We start from the raw sequence: 13,473 nt of genomic DNA, 5'->3' as shown, positions 1-13,473 counted from the left end.
ACAGTAAACAAAACAGCGCACTGGGCGGCCAGGAGAATCTCCACTCCACCATGGCCCACGATCACTATCTGAGAGTCTCTGCTTTTATACTTTGCAGCTCCCTGTGATACGTGTATTTTTCTGTTTCTCCTGTGTTTTCGCAAAGTGCTGCTGGGGGGGTCTTTATCCGCTTCCCGGTAGTTGGTGGTCCAGTGGTTGTGGGAATGTGGCTCTGATCCCTGCAAAAAACTGGTCACTTTGCTTTGCCGGATGTTTGAAGAGAGGGTCTTGGCGAGAACACCAGGTGCTTCCTGTGGCACGGTTTAGTGAACAATTACTGCTGGTAATCTATCATAATTCCCCCTTTTTTCCCCCCCCATTTTGTTCACTGAACTGCTGCAACTCCTGTTGACTCAGAATCAGAGCTTTAGCTTCTATACCTTCATTTTCAGTTGGCTCATATTTGGCTTGGATGAGCATTAAGTGTGCTGCTTCTCATCTACTTTTTACTATTTCAATTAGTTTATTGAATATACATGGTCCAAACGTTAATCCCAGAACTAGCAAGATTACTGGTCCTGCCATGGTTGATAGCAGTGTAGTTAGCAAGGGGGAGTAATTAAACCAGGACTCGTACCAACTCTGTTGAGCTTCCCGTTCTCATTTTCTCTTTTCCAGGCCTTCTCTGAGTTTAGCCGTGGTATCTCTTACCACTCCGGTATGATCTGCATAAACACAACATTGTTCTCCCAAGGCAGCACATAACCCGCCTTGTTGAAGAAACATGAGATCTAACCCTCTTCGGTTTTGTAGGACTACTTCTGACAGTGACCTGACTGATTTCTCTAAAGCACTAATTGATTCTTCTATCCGAGCTAAATCTTCATCTACAGCTATTCTTAATTATTGGAATTTTTGATTCTGCTGAACCAGTGAAGTTATTCCTGTCCCTGCTCCCGCAGCTCCTACAACTATCAAGACAGCGACTGTTAGGGCAGAGAGAGTGATAGGTTCTCATTTCTGCAAATGATGGGAGTTTAGGTGATCATACATGAAATTTTCGGAATGGTATATTATTCTAGGGATAACAGTCACTTGTATACAGTATTCTTCACTCTCATTGAATAGTTTAAGGGATAGACAAGGGGTGACTCCGGTCTTTGAACAAATCCATTTGGTATTGGTGTCTGGTACTAGCCAGTCTGCAGGTGGTTTTTTCTTTCAGGGAGGTTATTATTCCGCACAGGTGTTGTCTACTTGGGGGCACGTTACCTATGCACCTTCCCTTCCCAGATACGTATTGCATTGTTATCCCTTGTTTCTTCTCTCTCCATAGACACTGGGATGTGCTTGATCCATTAATTCGTCTTATTCTTGAACGGACTCCTACTGATTCATAAAAAGGTGGTTTGACATCATAACATAACCAACAATGTTGGGTTAAGTTTGGGTTAGTAGAGTTCAAAACTTGATATGTGGTATTTAAGAGTTTCCACAATGGGTCTTCTTTTAAACTTGAACTTGTATTAAGTTCTGCTCTATTGGTAATATTCAAGACTGGGGCCTCTGTTATGTGTGGAACTTCTGAGTCTCTCAGGTGGCTAATAACTGGGTTGGGACCTACTGCTTGTGGTTCAGGTGTTACCATTTCTTTCTTGATAAGGAACAACCCACCTCTAGTAGTACCAGACTTTCAAAATCTCATGCCCCATGTTTTTCCAGTCATCCAGCCAGGATCCATAGGCTTAGATATGTTCACATATATGAATTTACAATTCACTTTGCCTAGTGGGATGCCACGCTGGGGGCCTAGCTGAATGCCACCATATGAATCCTTTTCAGGTGGATCACATCCCCGTGGTCCCCACCCTACTTTGAGGAACTTATCAGGACCCGCTCCCGGGCTCCAGTCAGCCGCAATAGTTTCACATCCCCAGTATGCACAGTAATAATGCCCTGGACTACGGCAATATCCTTTCCCAGGATTCGAACTAGGACAGATATAGAATCCCTTCAGATTCGGACAGGATTCTATGGGCTCTATTTGACACAGGGTGGGCGTAAAACTAGGGGCTCCCGGAGTAGTAATTGTCTGAATCACCTGCTGGTCTTCCCCTCTAACTAGAGACCACTTGAATGGTTGGTGTTCATATTGATCAATTTCTGTCATTACTAAATCACAGAATATTACAAATACCATAAGTCTTAATGCATGCCGTGAAGGGTGGGAGTCCTTTTGTCTACATATTACTTTTAAATTTTCTTTTGATCTCAGGGGCTTGCTAGAGCTTTTGCCTGTGGAGTCATAGGTGCCTTTTTCTAGTGATACAAGGCAGCTTTTCCAGCATTTTTGCACAGTTTCATTCATGGGACTTTGTTCTCCACACTTTCTTACCCCTCTGCCTCGCCCGTCAATTCGGTTGCTTCGAGCCATGGGGGGTACCATCTTCTCAGCAGCAAGAGTATTCTTCAGGAGCATTAATGCTGGTTCACTTGCCTCTGCTTATAAGATTCCAAATTTTTATCTTTTCACTAAAGGTATATCACACTTGACTCCTTCCAGAGCTCTATGGTCACACTCCTCTAAAATTTCTGTTACAAATGGGATTGGTTCGTTGGAATGATACCAAAAGTATTCAGGCTGAATTCCATATACAAATACCCTTCACAATTCATTGGAACCCCCGTTTTTTGGTTGGTTTTTTTTGTGGTTGTTTTTTTTTGTTTGTTTGTTTTTTGTTTTTTGGGTTTTTTTAATACTTTAAAGTCTAAGGCAAATTTGGAGATTTCCCTTTCTTGTTTCCTACAAGGGCTACACACTCCAGAAGGAGGGTATCCTTATTGACAATGGAACCACCACCATTCTCGGCACACTTTACAAATACAGCATACCAAAGTGTAACAATTACAATTAGGATTTTTCACATTAAATTCTCACTACTATTTACATGTGGTTCAGTTACTTCATGATAATTGCTTGTGTGTCCTTCTGTTACCAATCAGTTCATTTATGTCCTTTTGAGTGCGATCTTTGAATCTCCAGGTATGCCGATAACTTGCCAGGAAGAAGAGTCTTGGACAGGCCCTTTCACTCGGCTTGCGTGAGTCCACCCTCTTTCAGCTGTCCGGATAGCAGTTTCTGTAGTGAGTAAAGCAACATAGGGTCCTTCCCAACGAGGAGTCAGGGAATATTCTTTCTATGACTTAATATTTTGTCTCCTGGTTTGATTATGTGCATTGCCACATCTAAAGGTGGTCTCTGGACTGCCAAACCTTTGGCTCGCAGTCTCTCCCTTCTAGTCATTAATTGTATTAGATAGGGTCTAATTTGTCATTCTTCTAACTGGGGATGATCCTGTGGAATTTTGAGATCCTATGGCATTCCATATAACATTTCAAAAGGAGAAATCCCGACATCTGTGCGGGGCTGCGTTCTTATATTCAGTAGTGCTAAGGGAAGGCACTTGACCCATGGCATTTTTGTTTCCAACATCAGCTTTGTCAACTGTTTCTTTATTTCTCCATTCATCTGCTCAACTTTTCCTGAACTTTGTGGGTGCCAAGGAGTGTGATACTGCCACTTAGTGCCTAAAGACTGGAGAGTCTCTTCTGCCACTTTAGACACAAAGTGAGGGCCCCTATCAGAATCAATTACCTCTATTGCCCCATACCGGGGAATAATTTGTTCTAATAGTATTTTTACTACTGTCTGGGCAGTAGCCCGTGCTGTTGGAAATGCCTCTACAAACTGAGTTAGATGATCTACTATTACCAATAGGTATTTGTATCTCCCAACCTTCGGTAACTCAGTGAAGTCTATTTGCATCTTTGCAAATGGCCTATGGGCTAATTCTCTTCCTCCATGTACTTTTTCTCTTAACTGATGTTTATTGACTTTCTGACAAGTCATACTGTCTCCTACAACGCGTTTTGCAATATTATGTATCCCAATGCACATGTATTTATTTGCAAACTGATCTACTAATGCCTGAGCTCCCCAGTGAGTTAGATCATGAAATTTCTGCATTATTCTTAGGGCCAGAGGTTTTGGGAGAACCTCCCGACCATCTGGGAGTTCCCATTTCCCATTATTATTTTCCCTAACTCCCATTTGACTCAATCTATCCTTCTCTTGGATAGTGAAACTCAAAATGTGGTGACCTCTGTCATGCATGGGGCAGTGTGTGTATTTCTCCTCATCGCATGTGCACTTTATTGCTTCTAGCCCAATTTTTTTGCAGCAAACATAACATGGGGGCTCATCCAAGTGTTCTCCACAGATCTCGCACTCTTCTCAGGCTTTCGCTTTACTTATGCACCCCTTTAGAGTCATTAATGCAGCCCGCTTAGCCTCTTGATCTGCAAGGTTATTTCCCCTTATCAATGGGGTCACAGCCCCCTCCGGTGACCTTTTAGATGTACTACTGCTACTCTTTTAGGCTGCCTAATAGCTTGTAGGATTTGCGTTATGAGTTCAAGGTGTATTAACTCTTTACCTTGGGAATTTATTAAACCCCTTTCTTCCATATCTTCCTGCAGGTATGTACTACCCCAAAAGCATATTTTGAGTCAGTATATATAGTCCCCACCTTTCCCGCCAAGAGCTGCAAAGCTTTTAGCACTGCATATAACTCACAAGCCTGGGCTGACCAGCTGGGGCTTAGGGGTCCTGATTCTATCACTGTAAAGGTTTTTCCATTAATTATTGCAGATCCTGATTTCCTCTTTCCTTCTACTTGGGAAGATCCATCCACAAATAAAAGAAGAAGAGCTTGAAACAGGTGAAAAACTAAGTCTGGCCTGATTTTTGTTTGTTCCTCTATATTGTGAAGGCAGTCATGGGTTAAACTTTCACTAGGTTCTCCATATAGGAACTGTGCGGGATTTTGCAGCGCCGTGGTTTCAAGGGTTAATCTGGGAGAAGAGATGAGAATGCTCTCGTACTTAACTAGTCGAGCATCAGTTACCCATTTATCTGCTTTTTGCTGTAACACACCCCTAATATTATGGGGTGATAATACTTTCAGTTCCCCTCCGAAAGTTACTTTATGTGCTTCTTCTACTAGGAGTGCAGCTGCTACTATTGCTTGCAAACAAGTGGACCATCCCCGGCTTACCGGGTCAAGGAGTTTGGAAATATATGCTACTGGCTTTTTGCTCCTTGCCCATTCTTGAACAAGTACCCCGAATGCTGTCCCCTCTTCTGTATTCACAAATAGGAAAAATGGCTTTTTCAAGTCCGGTAAGCTTAGGACCGGGGCGTTTACCAATTCTTCTTTTAATTCCTCTAGCTGGTTTTCATCTCCTTGGGTCCACCTTACCAGGCCATCTTTTATCACCTTTTTACTGTAATTCTCAATCCATTGTTGGCAGTACCCAGATAAACCCAGCAGCTGTAAAACTTGGCTTTTAGTTTTTGGAGCTGACAGCGATAAGATACCGTTAACCCTTTCAGGATCTAATCTCTTTGTTCCATTACTTAACCTATGTCCTAAATACTTCACTTCTTTTTCAACAAACTGTAATTTAGACTTTGATACTTTAAGACCTTGCAGGCTTAGGAAGTTCAGCAATTTAATGCTCTCTTGCCTGACAGCCTCCACGGTTTTTCCTGCCAGAAGCAGGTCATCCACATACTGGACAAGAGTAATCCCTGCAGCCGGTTCATACCCCCTTAGAATTTGTTCTAATGCTTGGCCAAACAAATTAGGGGACTCCGTATAACCTTGAGGGAGCCCTGTCCACCTTAGCTGTTGTTTTCTGTGGGTATCTGGATCTTCCCACTCAAAAGCAAAATAATCTCGACTTTTTTCACTTAGAGGACATGCCCAGAAGGCATCTTTAGGGTCCATTACACTATACCATTTATCTTCAGGACCTAATTGGCTTAGGAGGGTATAGGGGTTAGATACAACAGGAAATCTTGCAACTGTTCTTTTATTGATTTCTCATAAGTCATGCACCAATTGGTAATTTCCATCTGCCTTCCTCACAGGCAGAATAGGTGTATTGAATGGAGACATACACCGCTCTAACAACCCTTGTTTAATCAGTCTCTCTATTTCGGGTTTTAACCCTTGTCTCCCCTCTTTAGGTATTGGATTTTGCTTAACTTTAACCGGTATCTCTGGGTTCCTTATAGTTACTGTAAAGGGTTCAATGGTCGATCTTCCCACCGTCTCTGGAGTATACCATACTTCAGCATTTATTTTCTCTTCATCCTCGGTCCTTAAGGGACACAGCTTAATGGTAAGTTTCTTTCCCACTACTTCCAAGTTAATTCCTAATTCAATCATCAAATCTCGACCTAAGAAATTATAATCGGCCTCAGGCACTAGCAGCAAAGACCCTATGCCGAGTTTAGAGTCAGTTTCAAACAATACATCTTTAATTACGGGTACCTTGAACGGTTCCCCTTTAGCTCCAATAACTTGAACTTTTTCTGAGGATATTTCATACCCCCAAGGTAATTTTTGGACAGTTGATCTCTCTGCCCCTGAGTCCACTAGGAACTCAATTTCTTGTTGTTGGGGACCCACTTTTAATTTTATCAAGGGCTCAGTTCTTTCTCGGGTCCACAGTAAGTAGAGCCCCTGACACCCCTATTCCTCCCTGAACATCCGTTCATCCATTATCCTCTTTCTGCAATCTTTCTTAACATGTCCCTTCTTTCCACAGTAAAAGCACGTTCATACACCTCTATCCTCCTTCGGGGGTCTCTTTGTCCCAGATTCTTTGTGTCGAGCCTCAAATCCCTTTCTGGAATCTGCTGTTCTCTGCCCGCCTCTGACTGCTGCCAGTATCATTCTAGCTTGTTTCTTGTAAGCCTCATCCTCCTGCCTTACATAAACTTTCTGAGCCTCTCTCAACAATTCATCTAATCCACGATCTTGCCAATCTTCTATCTTTTCTAGCTTCTTTCTAATATCTGCCCATGATTTGGCCACAAACTGAGTTTTCAGCAGGGCTTGTCCCACCGGGGTATTAGGATCTACCCCGGAGTATAACTGGAGGCTTTTTCGTAACCTCTCCAGCCATTCGGTGGGAGTTTCATCCTTCTTTTGTTGTTCATTAAAAGCTTTATTGATATTCTGCCCCCGAGGGACTGATTCTCTTATTCCTTGGACAATAACTGTCCTTAGATCTTGCATATGACCTCGATCCACTGGATCCTGATTATTCCAGTTCGGTCTCTGGAGGGGCCACTTAACATCTGCCACAGGACCCTGTTGGTGTTGCTGGTCCCACACTCTCATTCCGGCCCTTCTGATCATTCCCCTTTCTTCTGCTGTAAATAGGATGCCCAGTATAGACTGGATTTCATCCCAGGTGCATATGTTGGACCCTAGAAACTGGTCCACCCTTTCTGCAACTCCTAAGGGATCCTCTAACAAGTTCCCCATTTCTTTCTTAAATTCCCGCACATCTCCTGAATTCAAAGAGACTGCTACATATCCCACACCCGGTTGCGGACCCCCTATAGCAATTTCTCTGAGTGGGTATAACCCGCTCTCATGTTATTTACTTTTCGTCTGACTCCTTGTTACTCTCCGGTGTTCGTCGGGAGAACCAGATGCAGAGTCTGTACCATCAGGGTACTTTGGCACAGAAGGGGGTGCAGGCAGAAGAGGTGCCGGGGGAGGAGGTGGTGGTGTATAAGGAGGAGGTGAAACAGGTAATTCATCCTCTCTTCATGTTTTCTTTTTCCCCTCTCCCCCTTTTTCTTTTAGAGGGTATAAATTTATCCTAGTTTCTGACCTGATCCAGAGATGTGCATACGCACTCTCCTCTGAACTTAAAGGCTCCCTGGAACTTACATAATTGTTCATAGCCTGACAAATCCAATCCTCAAAGGAACCAAACAGAGGCCAGTATAGGTGGTTGCCTCTAATTTGCTTTCCACCCCACACCTCCATACAATAGTGAATCATTTTTACTTTACTCTTACCCTGCCTAGAAGGGTAATCATCTCAATATGTAATCATTCTTTTCGTGGCCCAGTCCCTTGCGGGATATGGGAAAGGCACTACCGAGGAGTCCACAGTCACGTCGTCCTCCACTGGACGTCTCACAGCGACACACTCTGGGATACCCAATCCCAACCGAACGGATAACCGGCCTATACTTACGCACTCCCGCGTCTTCATTCGGGCTTCATGCACAAAGATTATGCGGTTGCCGGCTTTCTTTTGCTTACTGTCAAATTTTAGGGTTCGTGGGTAGAGGATCAGATGGGGTGCTACCCGAACAGGGGCCGCTTGTCAGCGGGGCGCCTCCCCTGTATGGGGACCTCCACCATGTTGCCTCTATCCGAGTCACAGCACCAAATTTGTTATATGTGTGCCCCAATAATTGACTGGACACAAGCTCTATTAAATCAGATTGGAATTTATTGAGTGTTGTGGTTTGAAAACAAACCAAGTGAGAGGCTCTAAGTCAGAAATACAATTTAATGAGAAGAAAAGAGAAAAAATAAAATAAAATAAAAATAATATAAAATAAATGCAACAATACAAAAAGAAAAACCACTGACAGAGTCAGAATACAACCTGATCAGGGTGATGGAAGCAGTCCAGACGAGGTGGTCTTCCTGAAGCAGTGATCTCGTAGAAAGGTCTGGTAGCTCCAGTCCTCTGGGAATCCAGTGGGTGAGGACTGCTTCTACTGTCCCAAATCACAGCTTATATCCAGGTGAGAATGCTTGGCTCCTCCCCGTGGGCGGAGCATCTCACAATGGGATGGTGAGTCATCTAGGAGGTCCTTGATGGCCCGTTAAAGAGAGATAACTCCCGGAGGGAGTTATGAATGAGTCATGAACAAGGCATTGATGGGCCATTAACTGAAGATGGTGATAGAATACATCCTAAACTACAACCCAGAACATTGAGCAAGCGACAGTAAACAAAACAGCACGCTGGGTGGCCGGGGGGAAGTCTCTGCTCCACCACGGCTCACGATCACTATCTGAGAGTCTCTGCTTTTATACTGTGCAGCTCCCTGTGATACATGTATTTTTCTGTTTCTCCTGTGTTTTCGCGAAGTGCTGCTGGGGGGGTCTTCATCCGCTTCCCGGTAGTTGGTGGTCCGGTGGTTGTGGGAATGTGGCTCTGATTCCTGCAAAAAACTGGTCACTCAGCTTTTCTTTTGTTTGCTTTGCCGGATGTTTGAAGAGAGGGTCTTGACGAGAATACCAGGTGCTTCCTGTGGCACGGTTTAGTGAACAATTACTGCTGGTAATCTATCACAAGGGAGGCACGTGGAAAAGCCTTGGTGCTGAGATATTAATTTTGAAGAATTAAGGACTTTAGTTAAACTAGATATTGCTGACGTAGACTTCCCTCTACATTTTGAAGAATAAAGGACTTTAGTTAAACTAGGTATTGCAGACGTAGACTTCCCTTTACTAACGAGACATTGTTGAGGTAAACTTCCCTTTTTTTAACATAAGCCGGATTTTAGGAGCTGCTAAATCAGGAGGCCTGTCAACTTAATCAATACACTCCAAGAACACAATGTGATCATAAATCAGATAGTCTTGAGAAAACAGGATCCAGGTGTCACCAACACTAAAAGCTTAAAAAGTCAAAGAGAGGAAGACCCATCTTACTTCATCATTTTGAGACCCCACCCCATAAGAAGGACCACGGACCCATTTCAAAGAACAAACTACCCATGCTTAATTGCTTTTGGGCTAATTACCATAGGAAGCGGGGAGTGGGATGGACCAGAGTTATGAATATGCATTTGTGTTTTGGGTATTGAATACTCCTGTACATAAACAGACCCTGTGAGCATCTGTAAGTTGCACGTGTCTATTTGGGAGCTATCCCGCACGCTGCCCGGCGTCGTAATAAACATACACTTTCTAACTGCAAACTGTTAGAGAGTCTTTGTCCGTCACAGTTGGATATTGGTATTAGATCAATATCCATATTTTTTTTAACAAATCAGTGCTTCCGCGGGCCCGGAGAGCTGCAGGCAGGAGAAAAAGGTGCCAAGGAAAGATTTCAGGGAGCGCTTGGGCACGGAGCCAGCGCGCACGGCCCCGCCACGTGCCCATGGCGGGGCAGCGGAAGGTGCCCCCAGGCACGGACGGAGGGCAAGGGAGCTGCGATGGGACGGGCCGGGGCTGAGGGAGCTGCAGGCGGATGGGGGCGGATGCCGCCGGCAGCTCCTCCCGCCCCGCCGCGGCCGGATGTCCCTTGCAGCGGAACCGGCGGCGGGAGCGGCCGCGTGGTGCGGGCCGGAGCCGGGGGCAGGCGGGGATCTCGGGGAAAGGTGGGGATCCCGAGGGCTGCCGGGGATCCCGGGAGGGGTCGCGGGGGCGTCTCCTTGGTGGCGGGGCTCTGGGCGGGGAGCGGCGGGAGCGCCCCGGGCACGGAGCCCCCGGGCACGGATCACCCCGGGCACGGATCACCCCGGGCACGGAGCCCCCGGGCACGGATCACCCCGGGCACGGAGCCCCCGGGCACGGAGCCCCCGGGCACGGATCACCCCGGGCACGGATCACCCCGGGCACGGATCCCCCCGGGCAGATCCCCCCGGGCACGGAGCCCCTCGGGCAGATCCCCCCGGGCAGAGCCCCCGAGGGTGCCGGTGGCCGGGCTGTGGCAGGGGCCGCTCCAAGGGCGCGGTGCCGCCGGCGCTGCCCCGGGCGCGGCGCTGCCGGAACGGCGCGGCCCAGGGCGGAGCGGCCGGGCCGGGCGAGGCGGCGGCGGGAGGCCGCGGAGGCCGCTGAGGCCGATGGCGGTGCCGCCGAGCCGGGGCCGCGGCAAGGGCCGAGCCGGGGCGGCGGCGGGGGCGTTTTGTCCCGCCGCCAGCGGCGCTGGCTCCAGCGCCGTGCCAAGGGCTGCGGCCCGGGGCCCGGCTGCGGCCGGAGGGAGCGTCCCGCGCTGGGAACAGCGGCTCTGCGCCGGGCCGGAGGAGGAGGAGGAGGCGCTTCCCGGGCCCGGGATGAGCGCTGGCATGTATTATCTGAGCGGAGCTGATGTCTCTCACCGCTTTAGCTCTAGAATTACTCTGAGGCCCGGGAAGGCCCCGATCGCTCCGGCGGTGGAGCTTTTGCCGAGTGTGGCATCCAATGCCCGTAGCAGACAGACTTCGGCCCAGGTTGGGATGTGCCCCATTGCCGGGTGGGGCAGGTGCAGCTGTGGGCTGAGCCGTGGGGTTTTGTGCCCACGAGGGGCTCTCAGCCGGCCCCAATTCCCTGGGTTGGGCACTGGTGGCCAGGTGCATGTGGCAGCGTTGACTCGGGGGTGTCCCTGAGCCCCCCGAGTGCAGGCAGAGCTGTGCAGGTTCTCCGTGTGCAGCGGGGCTGGTGCAGCTGCAGGTGGGAGTGAGTGTGCAAGAGGCAACTGGCACCTCTGCTCAGCCTGGCCCTAAACCTGGAATGTTTTGTGCTTCTTGCAGGTGTCCGGTTAAACCCAGAACGTTCCCGCCAGCCCAGACACGACGCCTGAGGGTGTGAGTGGCTGCGGTTGGATCCAGCTGCTCCCAGGCTCCTGTCAGGCATTTGGAAAGCTGGGGCATTCCTCCCGCACCCCGTGACCCGAGAGAAGCGGCTTTGCCATAAACCTTGTCCGCAGCGTCCTGGGGAACTGGGAGTCCACAGCACAGGGTGACACCCAGTTCTTGGTGGCTGCCAGCTGAGTCCCCAGGGCAGAACTGGGGATTGCTCTTGCTCCAGGGACAAGCTGTGGCATGGTTCAAATCCCAGTGACCCTGGGAGCTCTTGGCTCCACCGTGCACCCCTGGGAAGCTTTCCCTTGCAGTCGGTCCCGCATAATTTTGGGTCATTGTGCTTCATGTGTGCTCCAGCTGCACCTTGGGCTGCCTTGGGATCCACCCACAGCCTCAGGGACTCTGGGGTGCCCTGGCTTGTGCTGTGGGCGAAAGGAGAGCAGAGGGTTCTTGGGGAAGGTGCCTCCAGCGAGAAATGGGGATCATGAGCTTCTGTGGCTGTAAAGCTGGGAGGGGTCTTGGAGAGGGGTGATGGTACAAGAGTGCAGCAGAGGCCTTTGAGGCAGGAAAGAGCTTGGGCATTCCATGGGCAAGCTGGGCCCTGGCAGCAGTGCATAAGGTGCAGGGGATGAAGAAAGCAGGTGGGGCTCCTCTTTTATGGATTGTGCTCCATGGGATCTGACAGTGGCCATCCCATGGGATTGGCTCTGTGAAAGTGCAATTGGGAACGAGGGTCAGGGCCAGCATTGTTCCTTTGGGCTCCCCTTGTCCCCCTCTTGGGACAGGATTAGGATTTGGAAGGATTTGGAGCCCCAGCTCTGCTCCATGCCTGGTGTGGCTGGGAATTTCAGTGCCCTTGGTCAGACTTGGCATCTCCTCCTTTTACGGCCAGATGAGCCACATGGTTCCTTCTCTTGGAGCCCCAGCTCCTGGCACGCCTCGTCCCTGTCCCTTGCCAGCTGCTCCTCCTTGGCTTTCAGCACGTGGCAGTGGAATTTCAGCTCTGCCTTTTGCAGGGATGGGCTGGGAAAGTCACTATGTCGCCTGGCCTGTCCTGGACACTCTGGTGACCTCTCAGGATTTGAGATGCTCCACCTCCCAGGTGGGGTTTGGGCCCCTCAAATTGGAGTTTGGGATCCTCCTACTAGGGCTTGGGATCCTTGGACTCTTGCTGCACCTGAGGGCTCATTCCCTGGCTGCCGGTTTCCATCCCAAACCAAGGGATTTCCTATTGTTCATTCCAGTTTTGCAGGGAGGAGCTGGGGGTGTCTGTGAAGGGCCGATCCCGGTCCCGAGCAGCAGGAGTGATGCTGGTTTGTAGCAGGGGCTCAGTGGCTCTGTGATCATGACCCCGTGCTCAGCTGGTAATAAAGCGGCTGGTTTTGGATTCTCTGGTGGATTTTGGGGTGACACCCCGATCAAACCGGGGGAGTGTGTAGAGGAGGAGTTAATTCGGGGGTTGAGAGAGCAAAGGGTGGCAGAGGGGACCGCAGGGTGGGTGTGGGTGTCTCCCTTAGGTGGGGAGGGGGTTGGAGGGAGCCCAGGTGGAGCTTTGGGCTCTTCGGGAGGTTTGGGCCTCTTGTGCTTTGGCGCCACCTGGCGGCTGGGAGGCCCGAGTGCCAGCTCGGGGGTCCTGCTCACCTGGGGGAGGGGCGGCGTTGGGGAGGGTCCGTCCTAATGGGGGATGGGATGGGAGAACCTTGCAGAGCCCAGGATGGAGATTTGGGGTCTCCTGGATGTGGTGGGTCAGTGGGGTGTCTTGGGCGTTGGTGCCCCCTGGTGGCTGGGAGGACCTGGCTCTGGGTTTCCCGCTGCCCCTCACTGGGACTGGGGTTTGGGGGTTCCAGGGGTGGATTTTGGGGATCCCCAGGACATATTTTGGGATCTCACAGTGGGTTCTCCGGTGGTTTTGGGGGAATCCTAGTATTGGTTGTAGGGTTCCAGCACCTGCAGTTGCAACGTCCAGAGTGGGACCAGTGTATGTCAGAAACGCCATGGAACATCGAAGTGGGGTGCCAAAACCTGGGGGAGAGT

The 13,473-nt window shown here is 49.2% G+C and overlaps 1 non-coding gene across 1 annotated transcript; it reads left to right on the top strand.

The window, feature by feature from the left end:
- The first annotated feature begins 10,924 nt into the window (after nucleotides 1–10,924).
- Nucleotides 10,925–11,008, top strand: LOC136373148 (small nucleolar RNA SNORD45). The gene has a single exon (XR_010745590.1). It is a non-coding gene; the product is annotated as a small nucleolar RNA SNORD45 (small nucleolar RNA).
- Nucleotides 11,009–13,473: the final 2,465 nt, after the last annotated feature.

Source organism: Sylvia atricapilla, chromosome 32 (assembly GCF_009819655.1).
Source record: "Sylvia atricapilla isolate bSylAtr1 chromosome 32, bSylAtr1.pri, whole genome shotgun sequence".
NCBI lineage: Eukaryota > Metazoa > Chordata > Aves > Passeriformes > Sylviidae > Sylvia > Sylvia atricapilla.
Note: the sequence above shows the minus strand (reverse complement) of the source record. Positions and strands in the feature narration are given on the sequence as shown.